At 40.5% G+C, this 18,087-nt stretch overlaps 1 protein-coding gene and 1 long non-coding RNA gene across 2 annotated transcripts in view; one reads left to right on the top strand and one right to left on the bottom strand.

The window, feature by feature from the left end:
• Positions 1-18,087, top strand: part of plxnb2b (plexin b2b) — a 295,240-nt gene that overhangs the window by 52,290 nt on the left and 224,863 nt on the right. The gene's annotated exons all lie outside the window — the stretch shown is intronic.
• On the bottom strand, positions 7,747-12,469 carry LOC125798995 (uncharacterized). Its single transcript, XR_007437775.1, has 3 exons — positions 11,890-12,469; positions 9,670-9,825; positions 7,747-8,731 (listed from the first exon to the last, which is right to left on the bottom strand). It is a non-coding gene; the product is annotated as an uncharacterized LOC125798995 (long non-coding RNA).

Raw genomic sequence — 18,087 nt, 5'->3', positions numbered from 1 at the left:
AGCTGGGGAAATAAAGCTGTTATAAAGCTGTTATAAAGCTGTTATAGCTCAGTGTTTATTTGGTATAATCTGCAGAAGACTGTACTTTGCTGTACTTTGAGTTTAATCCTTCTGGAAAGCAAACCATTTCCACACAACCCACTCATACTCATTTTCTTTTTTGAAATTATATCACAAACAGATGATAATCTGTGTAGCAGGTGTGATATTAAGATATTGTCATTTTTTATATTGTATAAATACTTTAGATATATCAATATTTGTGATTTATTTCCCAAGGTAACAGGGGTAACAGCGCCACTGTAATTCTTCAGTTTTTGATATCAGTTTCAACACCACAACAAAAAATGTATCTAGTTCAATATGAATGCTTTTATATGGAAAGAAATGCACACAAATGCACATTTTTTTCACCAATTATGAGATAAAGCCTTAGGTCAATTACTTCAGTTACATCTTTTCAAGTAAAATACAAGACCTTGCTGTTATAAAAAAATGTTTTACTGTTTTACTGTAGTTGTGGGTTGTATATATGTATTGTCATGGGGCGAGGAGAGAGAATCATTGGCCCGCCCCCACGTCACGATACGGCCCTCCTCAGGGGTGCCCAGCTGAGAGAAATGACCAAATTAGCCCAAGTGAGCACATTTAAAGTCCACCTAAAGAGCTATCAGGCTTGTTTGAGTTTGTTTTGGGTGTAGTGGAGAGCAGCCCTAAAATAAAGGAATGTTTAAGTTCACAGAATCCCTGTGTGTTTGTGTCTCTCTCTCCTGCTTTTTTGACCAACAGACCATGGAGGCCACACCTTTATCCCTAGGAAGTCATTTCTACTTGGTGGCTTGGATTAGTGGTGGGACAAAAAATCAATATTGCGATATATTGTATCATTTTCAATAAATTGCCGATTTATGGTGTCAGATATTGATACTTTTATTGAAACTTATCATTGTCATCATGGTCAACATATTGTATTTATATCGTATCATGAGATGCCCTGTGATTTCCACCTCTAGCTGGTAGCTGGGGCTGAACAGTTAAAGCATTTGTATGATTTCACACTTTTCCACAGTGTAGATGAAAACTTGATCCATGCATATGAATTCAGCATCTGTCCTACCCAGTCTCCTTGCTTTGTGTGAGTTGTCATTATTTTTTGAGCTTTAAAAAAGCTTTGTCTGCTTTGCACCTGTCTCTCCTGCTCGACATCCTACTCATGCTGATTTCAGCTTCAGTTCAGTGTGGAATAAAACAAAAGCTTAAACAGGTTAACCCCAGATACTGGACTATCTACAGAGAAATCTCGGCAGAAATTGTTTCATGTACATAAACATCCACAAATATAGCATAAAGGCGAACACAGAGTTACTGCACAAACAGAGGGCTAATAGCCTGTTAACACTAAGAGCAGAGATGCTGTAGAAAGTGTAGGCCCTTAATTTACATTTTTAAATATGATTCTTTTAAAATGTGATCTTTCTTACTTTTACTACATTGTTTGTCATGTTCTTTCACAATGTTAGTCTTAACAAGCTACCAGTGATTTCAGAAACCCCCTTAAATAAATATGTTCAAACGGGACTATTGAATTTTTTCCTCACCACAGTCTAAATGCTACTGATACCTTGCAACCTGTTGTTGTTAGTAGTTGCCAAAGGTTTCTGGATGCAGCTCTATCAAGAAAAGTTTTTACGTTCCACCATATCTTATTTTGTGCAAAGAAAAGGAGTTGTGTTGGAATTTCCCGTGCATACACTTGTTAGTTAGCTAGTTAGTTAGTTAGTTAGTTAGTTAGTCAGTCAGTTCGATGGTTGGTTGGTTGGTTGGTTACAGTAATTAGAAGAAAAGGAGAAGATTGCTTGAACAATAATGATTTGAACAAAACAAAAAGATCACCATTTAACTTCCATCCACCACCTTCAACTGAGGAAGATTGCACGTGTGGTTGAAGGAGATCCTTCCAAACACCCGTATATCTGCCCTTACCGTTTAGTGGAGGTTTACCCAGTACACACATCCATACTCCCGCACTCATAGATTAGCTCTTAAGCAAGCAGCTACATAACACTGACACTTTATAACAGAGCTTCCCTTCACAGAATAGTGAGAACAGATGTTCGAATAGATTTTGTTTGAAATTTAGCTCCTTCACCCACAGATGCAGCTCCTTGTCTTTGAAAGGCTAGCTTAGTAGTTAACCTAGCAAACCTGGCTATAGCTATGTGGTGTCCCCACATATGCTCCCAAAATAGCTGTAAACAATGTTTAGTAATATCCTGCTGAATTGTTTGGGTTGCAATGTCTAGCTACTTTATGATCAGTGTCCACAGCAGTAGCTACTTTAGACTGTATTTACTTTAAATAGAGTATTACCATAAATCATCTAATATGAACTGACCAAAGATGCTCTTGAAATTGGGCGTGGCAGAAAAGGGTGAATAGAAACACCTTAGCAATCATACAACAACACCTTAGCAACCAACACCTGTAGCAACCACTTAAACACTTAATTTACATTACTCAGTATCTGAGTTAATGAGCTTAACAGAGATTTAATGGAGGACATTAACACTAATGTAGCTGAATACATAGCATTCTTTTTTTTTTTTTTGGAAAGAGAAAACTGATTTTTATCCTCTAAAAATACGGGATCTGCCTGATTTCTGATCAGGTGATCGGACCAAAGACATGCATAGACATTATAGGAGAAAAAATATATTGGTCAGGTCTCTGTCTTCGTTCTGAAGTCTAGTCTACCTCTTTGAATCGTCTTCTCTACATGCAGCTATCTAATCTCCAGCCTGTTTGCTTCTGTTTTCTGTCCCCCCGCTCTTCTCTATCACACTCTCTCGCTCCCCAAGGCCGCTAAGCCCAGTGGTATTAGTGTTGTCAGAGCAGAAAAGGATGGGACGCGTCTGCCTCTCTCTACCAGGTGGTGCCTCAGCCCTTGTTAAGCAGTGCAGCCTGCGAGTGCATTGCCTTTTTAAGCGCTGAAAGATGCGCGAGAGATTTGCATCGCAGATTTAAGCGCCTCTTCCCCTCCCTGCCTCTGCTCTGCTTTCTCGCTAACGGCGCCGCGGCCCGCTCTCCCTCGAGCGCAGGCGGCGTGGTTCTGTGTCGTTTCCTGTGTCTTCCACATCCACTTGGGGTCATAGCTGTCAATCACTCCTCTGGGGGCTCAGCAGGGGTTTGGCCCCTCACCTAATCACCATATTGTGGGGAGTGAAGTCAGCGGGAATGAACGTGAACAATGTGTACACAGCTCTGTGTTTTGGGTTTTACGTGTGTGTGTGTGTGTGTGTGTGTGTGTGTGTGTGTGGGTGTATGTGTGTTTGCTGAAAGGTGACAACCCCCTCCACAGCAGAGCTCCCCCCTACTGTTAATCTAATTGTTAAATTAAGCATAGGCCCCAGACAGAGAACTAGAAAAATTTGAATTACCTTCAGAACACACTCTTAGTTTAATAGATTTTTCTTTCTCATTCTTTCTCAGCGCAGGGGTTAAGAAGTAAATACTTTTTGAAGATTTTAAATGGACCGTTTTAGTCAGACTGAGGTGCTTATTGCCTACATGGCGTTGTGCAAGTAGAAGCATTTCTATAAAAATTATGATTTTAAATTACGGCCTCAAGCTATTCACGAGTCGTAGTGGGTGAAGCTCATTATGCCAGTTTGGAAGACTGCAAAATTACTTCACGCCTGTGTCGTTTTCAATATTAACTGTTAGTGTGACATTCGGTTGGTTTAGGACATTTATGAGCATAATTGCTCAGGTGATTGGCTTAATTGATGCTGTTTTTGGTGTGTCTGGATGTCAGCCAGTTTAATACCCGTGGCACTGTGGCTTGGTGGTTAGCATGTTTGCCTCTTTAGAACTGGGGTCTTGGGTTCAAGTCCCTATCTGAGTGTTGTTTGCATGTTCTCACTGTGTCTGGGGGATTATTCTGTGGTCTTTGGTTTCCCACAACAGTCTAAAAACATGGTTTAAGTTAATTGGTTACTCTGATTTACCCTAGTAAGTGTGTGTGAATGTGTGTGTATCTGTATGCCAAGATATAGACTGGCACTTTGTTCTGGGTCACTGAGGTCGTATCCGGTTGAGAGTACACTGTGCTTGATTGGCTGCTGCTTATAGTATTAACACTGGTTGAGCGCTAAGTGTAAAGGTATGGGTAGGGATGAATAGAGATGAGTACCTGATATCATGCTAATTTACAGAGATTTATAGTAAGGAAATACTAATTCTACTTTACTACTGTACTTAAGTACTAAAATGCTGTATTTTTATCAGCTGGAGATCTATTTCTTCTCCAACTTCCTCTTTTATTCCACTACAAATTTCCATCTCCAATGCAATTTTTATTTGCTGTATCATTATTCCTTACAATTATAAAAATGTTAGGAATCATTTTAAACCCACATTATCACTAAAGCCAGAGCGGTAGATGCTCTGCACTGTCACCAGGTTTGAAAAAGCTGCTCATCTTTAAGAGAATCAGGTGATCAAGCTGATCTTGTAAAAAGACCACGCTGCTCCCGTTCTGCCTTTAGCCCTGAGAACTTTCCACTGCTTTCTGTTATAACTACACTAATAACATAGTACTGTACTTTTACTTTCAGTACTTGAGAATTTTATTTTACAATACACTACTTCAATTTAAAAATACTTAAGTACAAAAAATGCTTAAAAAACATTTTTCAACAAACTATTCAAATCACTTTATTTCATAGAGCACTTAGGGTACTTTACTCAAGTCTGGGTCTCTAGTATTTTATATTTGTCTGCTAATGTACTTGTACTCACACTCGAACAGACAACTTCATCGATTAAGTCAGAATTATATATATATATATCGTCCCAAATCAACAGCATGGGGGATAGCACGAGCGAGCGAATAGAGAGCGAGATAAAGAGAGAATCCAACTGTCTAAACCCAATTCATTAGGTACTCCCTGAGAAGCTGTGGAGCTCCTATGGAACTCGTGGTTCGTTTATTCCCCCATGCCACCGCTAAGACCAGCACCGGTTAAATGGTGCCGCGGGTCCCAAGTTCAGCTCCCCAGGGTCCGCTTAGCCTGGAGTTGTAATATGATATACAGATCTCAAATCCAGAAGACCAGCTAAAAAGAAGTACAACAAAAGTACAACATTTCTGTTTCAGGAAGTTTAAGGCAAGTGATTGTGTAGAGTAGCCGAACAGCTAAAATATTATTATTACAGTAAATGGGTAATAAGAAGTTATATATCTTCGCTGTCCAATGAAAAACACTTATCTCAATTGTTGTCCATTGTTTTTAGTTCATAACATAATTTGAACAGACAAACTGTCCCTTACACTGTGCCAAAATTTCTTGATGAACGGACCAATAGAAAAACTTCAAAATGACCTGAAAAAAACTCTTTTTACATTGACTTCCATTTTCCAGAAAGTTTACAAGGTTTTTTCTATCTTCTATAAAGTTGTTTGTTGTTTTGGATAAGTGTTTTTTTTATTGGACAGCGACGGAATTCTCTAATATTTTATCAGCAGTCACAGGATTCTATTTGTTTCTTTGGAGGTGGCATCTGTACTTAAATTGATTTGCCACTCCCATCTCAGTCAGATTTTTGTCCTGTTTGAACTGTTGATATATTTTACAGACATATTGTGAGGAAATTACGTTACTCCCCCTGTAAAACTAATCTTGTTTAATTGAGCTTAACTCAGTTTATATTGTCCAAATTTCATCACTACGTTACATACTGTTTCTAGACTCTTGCGGTGTGTATATCTCTATTTAAGCCAAGCTCTTCCCCTCCTCGGATCCGTTTGGCAGAAAACAACACCGAATTAGGCTGGTCATCATTTTTTCATGGACTTTTATTTGGTCGTTTTCATGTTCCATGGGCAACTGTGCACTCGGCGGGGTGGGCGTTATTATAAAACACCTCGGTTCTCCCCCCTACCCTTCCCTCAGCCTAATATGAGCTCCTCTCCTCCAGTATCCCATCACCCCCTGTGAGCTTCCAAGCTGTCATGGCAGCCTGGGCTGCGTCCCTCGTTGCCAGGGCACCGCAGGACCAGATCCGGCCTTCGGGGCTGCCGACGCCCCTCGTCCAAGCTGCCGCAGACCTGTCCCTTCCTGCACAAATGTTATCTAAATGCTAAGCACTTTGGCACTCGGTGGCAGGGTCTCTTTGTGTAAAGCACGGGCTCTGAAAGAAGAGTTTGCTGGTTCGCGAGTGTGAAGCGCTGGCTCAGTGCGGTGCCTAGCGAACAGGAACATGAGCCTATTTCACTGTGTTTGAATTAGGGAGCCATGATGCACTCTTAGGGCCTGGCGAAGCTTTAGATACGGAGAGATTTTACACAGCCAGAGACACAGAGTACACATCATAAACAGATGGCACTCATATCGGCCCTGAGCAGAATATTGGTTCAAGGCTTTGGGTTGAAGGCAGATCATGCGTCAAAGTGATGCGACAGCCAGTCTTACACAGCCCACGTTATCCTCAGGATCTTTCTTGCATTACCAATGGAACATGAAAGTTGCTAAATGGCTCTCGGGGCAAGAACAGACAGAGCGGAACTGTGACGCTGTGAGACATAAGCTGGAGAATGCACAGATTAAGCCGGAAATGTAAAGAAGTTTTTTTTTTTTTTTTGCTGAATTTGAGAGCCATCACCATTCGAGCAGAGACTGTGCGGTTAATGCCACTGGAAAAAGTGCTGTCCGGTCGCTTCTGATCGGGTTACTCCCGCTTGTGCGGCCCTTGCATAATCCTGATCATGTACCACAAATCCAGTTCTTCACACATCAGCAATATTTGGGGGCATAGAAATCGAAAGCTTGTGTTTTTTTTTTGTGTACTGAAACAAAAGGACATTGCTGAGCTGGTTCAAAGTGATCGCCACAGAAAGCCCAGAGTAGCAGAGCAGCATTTTCACGCCAAAGTGGTGATGTGTGCAGCGTCTACACTCCGTCTCTATCAGAGATCTTCACAAATCACAAAATGCAAGTCCAGGTCACGTCTCAAGTCTTTAGGATAGATTCCTAGTCAGTATAAAACACAAAAAACATATTTGTAAGTTTAGCATAGAAATAAACAAGTAGCAACAAACAAATAAATAAACAGTCTATTGACATGGCTGTCTGCTAGAGCTTAGATTGGGGCCTAAAAACTTTTGCCCTGGCCCACCCCATGAACTCTGATTATGAGCCTGATTTAAGTTTAATATTTAAGAGTTGTAAGTTCCTGTACTTCTTGAATTTTGAGCCTCCAAAAATGTCCATTTTCTTGCGAGGTTGCCGAGTCCACAAAACCTTATGGTTAGACAAATTTAGCTTTGCGGATAGGCTGCAGCTGTGTACAAGTGGAAGAGCTCGCCTCTGTGCTTGGTGCAGGCACACTGAAAAAAATCATGTGTTGGATTTACTTAAAAAAATCAAGGCAACGTTTTGCACCAATTTTTTTAAGTAAATTCAACTTGATGAATTTTTAAGTAAGTTCAACTAAAAATATTTTGTTACACCAACTCATTTGTATTAGACTCATACAACTTAATATCAAGTCAGTCCAACTCAAAGAAATCAAGCTCAATTTACATATTCACCTTTAAATATTAAGTCAGTCTAACTCAATGAAATCAAGTTTAATTTACATATTCACCTTTAAATATTAAGTTAGTCTAACTCAATTAAATCAAGCTCAATTTACATATTCACCTTAACAAATTATAAATGTACAAATTGACTTATACAAAATGTATTACTTGAATTTATTTTTATTAATACATTTCTTACTCATACATTAACAATGCATGAAGTTGAGGTACAGTATTTTTAAATTCCTAAAATATTTAAGAATTGAAACCAAAAACTCAGTTTCTCAGTCCAACATACAGATTCAGATTAAGTGCAAAACAAAACAGACTCCTTAAAGAGGCCTTGAGACCTGCTGTATAGTTTTAAATGAACAAAAGCTTGCCAGTTTTAACAGTCAACTTTAACAGTCAATCATCTGAAAAATCCAAACATTTTAGGAGTTTTAAAATCCTAATGATTGATGGCTGACTAGTAAAAGTATGGGGGGGGGGGACTACAGTGCAAACAATAAACTGACTTACAAATATATATATATACAATAAACTTCTTACAAAGACAACACTGTCATTAGAATATGCCAACAACATCAGTGACCATAAATTGCAGCAAGTTACACAAAACTAAAGAAAATCCATTTAAAATGTTTTTTTTTCACTGCTGTTAGCCTATAAAGTGCATAAAACAAACTGAAAGTTGTAGTCAAGGCAATGTTTCAATATTACAACATGACAACATGTCATTAGCCAAAAATAGCATCACTTTACACAAAACAAAAGTCCCTGAGACCTACTGCTTAGCAACTTGCACATACCTCTTTTGAGACACTGATATCCACACATTTAACTCAGCAACTTGGACTTCAGTGCGTGCACTTTTGGTGAAAGTTTCCCACTGTCCAGTTCTAACAGCATCTTTTGACAAAATTCAAACGTGTACCTGAGTTGTTTGGGGTAACTAAGGTTCACAGCATAGATCAGACCTAGTAACAAGGCACACGCCCTTGCTACACTGGACAACCCAGACAGTACTTCTCTGCCTTCCAGCACAATCCCAACATCCAATGGGTCATCCTCCGTAGAACCACCTTTGGTGACAATTTTGATTGTATGCTGTGCAAGATCCTCTTTTACTTCATCAGATGGAGCACCCTAAAATAAAAAAAAGCATATTTAATGCTACATTTGGACGAATTTCTGCATTTCAAAATTAAGGGTTTTACACATTAAGCCTGAAAGAGGAATTAAACTAGCGACATTTACAATTTACACTAACTAGTATTGTTGTTGGGCCCCTTTTAGCACGTGGTCAGTGGCCATATTTGTTTAATTGGCAATGATTGAATAATAAAAAATAAAAAAAAGAGACTGATTTTTGCAGAATTATAGATAGAGGGGGGGGGGGGGTCGTCACTCTGTAAAAGACAGCTTGGGCAGTGCAACAATTCAAAAATAACATTTTTCAATGTAAAATGGTAAACCTTGGGACTCTTTTTACACCAATCATATATCTGGCTTGTAACCAAAAAAACTATTTTGTTAAGTAGTATTACACAAATTAAAATCTTAAATTGAGCATTTATTTTATTTTAAACCGTAAGATTTCTCAATTTTAAAATCAGAAATGTTGATTTTGTACTGCTTTCAACTAAATATATGGTTTGGAGTTTTTATTTGCAATTGGGGTGGGCAGTATGCCACACCTTGCAACCCAACGCAGTTACATTCTGGCACCTTGTAGATTTACAAAAGCACCAGTACATAGTTGTTGCACCATGTTGAAACCATTTTAAAACCATGGTAGTGCAACCCTGAAATCAAGATGTATTTTGCTTTTAGTGTGACTATCAATAGAAAATTTAAGGATCAGAGAGACAATACAAATTTCCTTTGTAGTTAATGTATGTAAACCCTAAAACTGTTTACTGTCTTTTGCTGTTTGGTAATCCCATCATTAATTTAATTGGAAATTTAGTTTGTATGTATATGAAAGGAACTAGCTCTAAAAGGGTATCTAATGTCTGTACAACCTGCAAGTTTGGCAGCATGTCAGTATCCTATAATATACAGTATGTCAACCACCATAATACCTGCTTCAAAAGATCCAGAAGTTGACCCATCTTCCGTCCACCAGCACCTCCTTTAGCAGAGAACAAAGACAGGAGCCTCACTGTGTGCTTGTCCAAATTTGCAACGAATGTTGTTTCCAGCTCAATGGTTGTAATTCTTTTGAATTCTTCTTTTATCTACAAACATTGACAAATAAAAAAATCATTAATTCGATTTTCGATTCGATTTTTTGCAGAACTGTTCCTCTGCGTTATTGCGCCAAAAGAACATAAAATACAGTAAATTTCAGACATAAATAAAGCCTTTACTGATGTGTTTTATATAAACCATATCAAGATATACTGTGAAGTACACATGATATGCGGGTCAAAGTTATGATCTCTGTGGAATTGTTTTTATTACTTTCTCAATAAGGATTTAGTAATATAGGGCCAAAATGTATTAATTGAATAAACATAATTTATGTATAAAACATATTCCCAATATTTCCCAGCAGATAGTCTACCTTACTCTTATAACTGTACACCCAACCATGAAATACTTTTGGTAATAGACAGTCAGTCAGCCTCCAAGATAATGCACCCCTTAAATCTGATTACATCATTATTACATTCATGCTACTTAGGTATCCTCTATATGTGAATCTTTGCTGCAAAAACGTAAACACAGTGCACATATAGAGGGTGTTTTATCATGTAGACCAGGGGTCACCAACCTTATTGAACCTGAGAGCTACTTCTTGGGTACCAATTAATGAGAAGGGCTACCAGTTTGATACACACTCGTGAAATTACAAATTTTCTCAATTTACCTTTAATTATATGTTATTATTAATAATTAATGACAATATTACATATTATATTACATTATATTGTATAATAATATATAAACTATAGGCTATCTCTAAGCTAATATTAATCAAATATAATCTAAAATTACACCAATGCAACTGTGATATAAAAAAAAAGAATAGCAACAAAAATGCTATTTTTAAACCAGGCCTGTGGGCTACTCATAAGGTCCTTGCGGGCTACCTGGTGCCCGCGGGCACCACGTTGGTGACCCCTGATGTAGACTATCTACTGGGAATGATACTCTCCTGTAGCATTAGTGTGTTAAGCTAGCCCGTCGCTAAAGTTAGCTAGCAAGTCGCTAAAGTTAGCTAGCTGGCTGCTAGATTTAGTGTTCTCCCCAGTAGCATTAGTGTGTTAGCGCAAGTCGCTAAAGTTAGCTAGCAAGTCGCTAAAGTTAGCTAGCAAGTCGCTAAAGTTAGCTAGCTGGTTGCTAGATTTAGTGCTCTTTCCAGTAGCATTAGTGTGTTAGCGCAAGTCGCTAAAGTTAGCTAGCAAGTCGCTAAGGTTAGCTAGCTGGCTGCTAGATTTAGTGTTCTCCCCAGGAGCATTAGTGTGTTAGCGCAAGTCGCTAAAGTTAGCTAGCAAGTCGCTAAAGTTAGCTAGCTGGTTGCTAGATTTAGTGCTCTTTCCAGTAGCATTAGTGTGTTAGCGCAAGTCGCTAAAGTTAGCTAGCAAGTCGCTAAGGTTAGCTAGCTGGTTGCTAGATTTAATGTTCTCCCCAGTAGCATTAGTGTGTTAGCGCAAGTCGCTAAAGTTAGCTAGCAAGTCGCTAAAGTTAGCTAGCTGGTTGCTAGATTTAATGTTCTCCCCAGTAGCATTAGTGTGTTAGCGCAAGTCGCTAAACAGAGCTAGCAAGTCGCTAAGGTTAGCTAGCTGGTTGCTAGATTTAGTGTTCTCACCAGTAGCATTAGTGTGTTAGCGCAAGTCGCTAAAGTTAGCTAGCAAGTCGCTAAAGTTAGCTAGCTGGTTGCTAGATTTAATGTTCTCCCCAGTAGCATTAGTGTGTTAGCGCAAGTCGCTAAACAGAGCTAGCAAGTCGCTAAGGTTAGCTAGCTGGTTGCTAGATTTAGTGTTCTCACCAGTAGCATTAGTTTGTTAGCGCAAGTCGCTAGCTTTAGTTCTCTCCCGGTAACATGATTTGAAAGAGAGATATATATAAGACCGATTCCAAACAAGGTCGAGTCCGAGACGAGACCGTGGCCGCTCGTCTATGGTCTCGAGACCGGACTGGAGTACAACACTAATGGTTTATATAAAACACAGAGATAACTCCTGCACTAGTAAAAGTTTTATTTCCTTTATTTATAAAGTTAATTAACTGTAGCTATAACGCAGAGGAACAGTTCCACGAAGCAGCGCACCAGGAGATAACAGAACTCCTCTTACCTGGTAAAAGTTCTCATACCGGCGCTGACACGAGTAGTGCAAAGAGTGGAACCATGGAGGTGATGACTTGCGTCGTCTTCATCTCGATTTGGCGCGTTCAAGCGTCCAGACATGCGCATTCTCCGCTGAACGGGTCACCGTCGCCGCCATATTGGTGAGGTCAGTTTCTCATAATTTAAGTAAGATAACCTGAAAAATACGCTCCTAAGCCGCTGAACACAAAAATAAATCGACGGTGTTGATAATAAATCATGTTGTGCTGTTTATCCAGGAAGAAAACATTTAACTTGTGAATATGTTTACACACTAGTTTTGACCTGACTAATATGGCGGAGGCGATGACGTTTCACAAGGATCAATGCAGCCTCAAGTTGAACGAACTTAAATTTGACTGGAAGTTGAAACAACTAAAAAAATATTCGTTCACACAATGTATTAATCTAAGTTCAGAGAATAATGACATTTCTAAATAGCATATACTCAATTATATTAAGTAAATCCAAAAACATAAATATTTTAAGTAGTATTTATTGATTTTTTTTAAGTATGGCTTGTTGAGACAAAGAATCATTTTTTTCAGTGCAGATGCTGCATGATTATTCCACTATTCTAACTTTTTTTTGGAACATAGTGTGATCTGTTCACAAAAGTAGGCCTACCTCACAGACCATTTTCTTTAGCCCAACCCCACAGGGCCCGAGGAAAATCTTACTGCTATTGGCAACTGATCAGATCGGCTTTGCATGTCTGAACATCACAAATGCAACTGCGTGGGTTGCTGTCGGTAACAGTCGGCATCAGTAACTAACTTTCGATGCTCTTTTTGGACCTCTCTCGCACTTAAACCTCACTCTCAATTAAATTAAATTTAAACAATCTGAGCATCCAGACTGAGATACTGTCTGTACAAATCCAATTGTAATCACATTTTAAACCACCTTTAAATGCTGTTTGGATCCAGCATTTTGCAGAAGTCGAATTTAATGTGGTCTCTGACTGTCTAGATTATCAATAATTAATCTGAATACAATCTAGATAAGGCAGGTTTAAAGACTTTAAGATTTTGTCAGTCTGAATTTGTATACGACTTAAGTGCGACTGTTGCTTTGCATATTCACATACGGTACGTCTCTCACCTCCTGAGATAAGAGAGTGAGTCAGGAGTGAGAAATCCTTGAGACGCCTCTGTAGCAGGAGTGTGTTTAACTTCTGTCTAGATCAGGGCTGGGTCCGGTTTCAGTCCCGACTTGTGCTCCCGGGCTGAATAATGGCCCGTCTCCCTGTAGCGAGGCTGCCGAGATGACTTTCTATATTTCTCCTGCACAACAAGCCAGGCTGTGATAGCGCTGGTGCTTTTCATCTCACTGTCAGAGAGACTTAAAGGTTTTAGAGAACATAAATTGCCACCTCTGTAACTGCATTCCTAGCCTGTGAAAGTGGAGGCCGTGTGCCGAAACACGCGGCCCTGTTGTTCTGCGCTGATATGAATGAAGGCTTTCCTGTTGGGTGCAGCCGAGAGAAGGGAGGAGGGAGGATATGACTATTACATCCTGACGGGTGCCATAGGAAGTCATCAACTGAACAGGAAGAGGAGACGCGTGTTTTTCTTTTTCTTTTCTTTTTTTTTTTTGGTGCCATGGCAGGGGGATTGCTGTGTCACTCCTTCCATTTGCCCCTTCATGAGCTATGAAGAAACGCCCTTAATGACTTTTTAGCAGATTGCAAACCATCAGAACAGTGGCTGCGCTCACAAGCGCACAGACAAATTGCAAGCTACTTGAATATCACTTTCGCTCTTCAGCTACTTGTGCACAGCTGTCACTAGTGTTGGCGCTCGGGGCTACACGAGTCTCTTTTTATTTGCTTGTGTGGAGGTATATAAATAATGAAATGGAGCTGGTAATTGGTGGTTCACGGTAATTAGGCCTTGGCTGTCAGCTAAGCCATTGCCTTTCTCTCGTCAGAGGAGTCTGAACCAAGGACGGTAATTACTATTATCTGTGGGGGTTGTTGACACAACAATAATCCCGTCCTTAGCGAGCCTATCACGGCGCTACACGGCCGCCCCCTTTTAGCGTCTTTTCCTAGATGGGTTTATCTTAGCGTTAATGCTAATTTTTCCTACAGGGTCCCGTCGGAGTCTGCCGCGCCGGTGAGAGCCTGACCCGTGTCTGAGAATTTTCTGCTCGGTGACTCCGAAAAGCTCGTCCATATTTTCATTAGAGGAACAGTTTGACTCTTCCCTGCTAGCAGCGTGATGCTCAACCATAAACAGCATTATCAGGCATCTCTGTGGGCTTTCTAATGCACCTGTAATCCTGTCATTTCATTCATGGGTACCTCCGGGGTTATTCTTGGACGGCGGCGGCGGTATATCAGCCTGCCTGTCTGCCTGTCTCTGTGTGAGATTGGATTCTCTCGACCTAACGCCACCCCCCTCCACCCCACCGCCATAAAAAAAAGAACCCACCCCCAGGGCAGAGCTTCTGTTTGTTCTGCCTCATGCAAAGAATATGGCGACCTGCTGTCAGGGTATTAAAAAAAAGAAAAATCTAAATGAAATGATGAAACTGATGAAGATTATACTAATACTATTAATAAAAAAAAAAAAAGTGAGATTTAGGGCTCAAACACTGACCTGTTACAGTACTGACCTGTTACAGACTAACAGCGTAGACTAAATAATGAGAGTACACAGAGACAGGTAGTGCACTGCTGACGGTGACCTATCAACTTTCCGTAGATATTTTCTCACCCCCCGAGCCTTATCACCCTCTTTTAATCCCTGATAGCTCGCACAATGCTGAGATGTGTGGCGGCTCAGATGGACGATGGACCACTGTTGCTGTAGAAAGTTTGTTTGCTTTTTTTTTTTAGCCTCTAGACACTGCCATCTTTCTTCCCGCTGGACTGTAGAGAAACTGTATCTGGCCGCGGCCGTGAAAATGGATCTAGCCTTGCATCTCGGAGCGTTTCTTTAATACCACGGCCCAGGTAGTCATCCAGAGCATCCCGCCTCCAAGGCTGAAATGTATTTTAATAACTTTCTGTATCGCTGCGCTTATCTGCTCTGAGACCTCTATCTAAGCTCAGTGGAAATGGAGTGCTGGAGTGCACTGTAATGAATACTACAGTACATGTTTCTGTGAGATAAATACGGGGAAGATGCACTTCTTTTTTTTGTTAGCTAGACTCAGGTTAGACTCAGTTGTAAGAAAGCAAGCAGGCAGGCAGGTATTCAGGCAGGCAGGTAGGTAGGTATATAGATAGGCAGGTAGATAAGTAAGTATTTGTGTGCCCACCGTGCAAGGAGAATCGTGATGTGCGCCGGCGTGCCATGCGCAATCGCGTGAGTGAGCTGAATGATGAGCGTGTAAATTGCATTGGATCTGAATTAAACATGCCGCACCTCTGCGCTCGCGGCGTGATGGACACTCAAACATATTGCAGGCAGAGAAAATGACTTTTTAAGTAGGGTATTTATGGAAAGATATTGTATTCATTTGATTATAATAAAACATCCATTGTGTGGGGAATGAATGGCAGGCTGAGCTGGCAACAGTTCAAGGCAATAACTGGCCCGGCGTCTCCGCCTGGCGCGCGGGAGAGGGCGGGCTTTCTAAGATTAGCTTTCTTTGTGTTCCGTAGATTGCCGCGGCAATACGTTAAGGAGAAGTAATAAAGAAATATATCTGTTTTTATAGAGGCTTCATGACAGGGTTATGTTGGGAGGTAGCATAAAGAGCTGGGACAGGGTGTAAAGTGATATTATGGGCCATTAGACAGGCCAGATAGAGGAGCACTCTGTGGTAACCACCGCTGTTGGTAATGGAGCCCATCACTCTAGCGCTGATCCTCCATCCAGCCTGCTCTTGGGATGAACCCTTCAAAAACATGTCCCGACCGCAGGCCCATCCCTCAGAGGCACCGCTCTCTCAAAGCGCTCTCTCGCTCTAACTCCCGCTCTCGCGCTCCACTGTGCTCTCTCCCTGCCCCCTATCTGAAATTGATACCGTTGTGAAATGGTGTCGCAGCTTGTTGAGGTCATTTGGAGCGTGGTGTTGATTGAAGTATTTGGCTTCCTCCGGTGTCGCTGCTGTGAAGGTGAACTGGCACGTCCGCGTGTTAAATGCTATCTTTTTGCAGTGCGTCGCCTCGCTCTCCCCGGCTCCCGTTGTGGACGGAGCCCTTGGGATATTAAAGAGCTCTGTCGCACAGTTTTCTCTTTAGACTGTTGACACTAAATGAAAACAGGTGCATAATCTGGAAGCGCCCTGTAACACCTCTGCAAGCCCCCTAGATAGATGATTCTGAACTTACCCAGTACTGACTGTCAGTTCAGTACCAGAGTACCACTGTTTTTCTGTTACTGCTTGGCAAAGTACAAAAATACACTGTATTTACAGTATGCACTGATATGCCAGAAGTCATAGGAGAGCAGTATGTAACATACAGTACATGTAAAGTCGTGATCATGAAGTGTTACATGTATGGTGTGGTGTTATCTCGTGAGTGAGAAACACTGAAAACAACAACAATGAAGAACAGAAGTGGACTGTTTACTCTATGACAGGGAACAATGGAATACCCCCACCAAATCAGAACAAATTTAAATAGTATTTGCTCTTTTTTTTATATAGTAGGTTACTCCAAGCAAAGAGGCGCAGAAGGTGAACGCAAATGCAAGTATTTCTTTAACAAAAACAACCAAACAAAACAGATCATATAAACTAGTAAACACCGAAACAAAAGAACAAAGCTCTAGCAACCTAACAGACGTAAAGACGTACAAGAACCGACGAGGGAACACAGAAAAAAAGGAGCTATATATACAAACGGAAATAGACAGGAAACACGTGGGGACAGGTAACAAGGGGGAGGAGCTTTAAATGAACACAAGTGAAAACACAAAGGCGGAGACACAGGAGGAACACACAGGGCCACGTGCAGGGGAGCATGTGGGGAAGGAACAGGCACGGAGGAGAAAGGTACATGAACAAACAGGAAGGCAGAAAAACACAGAGACAGAAAGAAGAGACACAGAACGAGAACATTTATTTATACACAAAAAGAAAATAGTGTTTCTTACTTCTTTACTTTGATTTTCATCTCAGAAAAACACTATTAACCCAATATGTTTTTGCTTTGTATGATCAGTTCTATTTTATGAATTAATAATCTTTCATTCCTGCATTTAAGGCTTGCAACCTATTGCAAAAAAATTGGATTGAGCCAAATTCAAAGCTAGTAATAAAAAAAAGAAGAGGTGCAAAATGTGCAGCGAACCCCTGTTTTATTAACAAATACATGAGAATATGATAAAAAAAATGTACATGAACTGAATTAAGTGTGGATTATTATAGTTTGTGTGAGACGTATTTGTGGGTACCAGATGGATAGGACATTACATTTTCGAAGTTCGGTGCAAGCATTTAACATTCCTTGATCCACAGTATCACATGTGTACAGGCAATACATTATAGAAGGCATTACCACCCAGAGTGGGCAAGGCAGTAGGTGGTGATGATCGTGACCGGCAGTGTCTGGCTGAAATTGATTGTTTATGCAAATAGACTCTGGTAAAAATCACGGCCAAATGTAGAGCTTCACACCTATATCTCTCAATTCAGTGCAGTGTCAGCTTTCCTGAGATATGACAAACGTAATGGGACACCCATGCTCCACCCATGTTCCATGACATTTGGCAGAACATGGGCTCAGTTGGGGGGGGGGTGGTGCCCTCTTAGTTTAGTGATTTTTAGTTTAGTGTCTTCCAATTAGAAATAACTTTAATTCATTCTGACTTGCTCACTACACTGAAATAAATGCAGCAACAAATGAACTGAGCCAGGCTGGATACCTGAAGCTTCATGGCACAGCAGCAAAGGGAACATTTTCCCTGATGCTTTTGTTTATAGTCACAATAGAATAAAGCCACAGGTGTATTGTGTACGTGATTCTAGTGACATGGCACCAACAACAGACAGCGATAAACTAAAACTTAATACTGTGTTTTATGCATGACAACATTTGCTGTCAGTGGCTGGACGCTATAAAATTCCATCCTCATCAGAATGCACTGAAAACAACAACAATGACAAACAGAGCTGGATTGTTTACTCCTCTTGGTTAAGCAGTAAAACACTCTTACTACCACTATCTGCTTCAATAAAGATCTCTGACTGGAAACTATAAAAT

The sequence above is a fragment of the Astyanax mexicanus genome, chromosome 2 (genome assembly GCF_023375975.1).
Source record: "Astyanax mexicanus isolate ESR-SI-001 chromosome 2, AstMex3_surface, whole genome shotgun sequence".
Classification (NCBI taxonomy): Eukaryota; Metazoa; Chordata; class Actinopteri; order Characiformes; family Acestrorhamphidae; genus Astyanax; species Astyanax mexicanus.
This window is presented reverse-complemented; position numbering and strand designations above follow the sequence as displayed.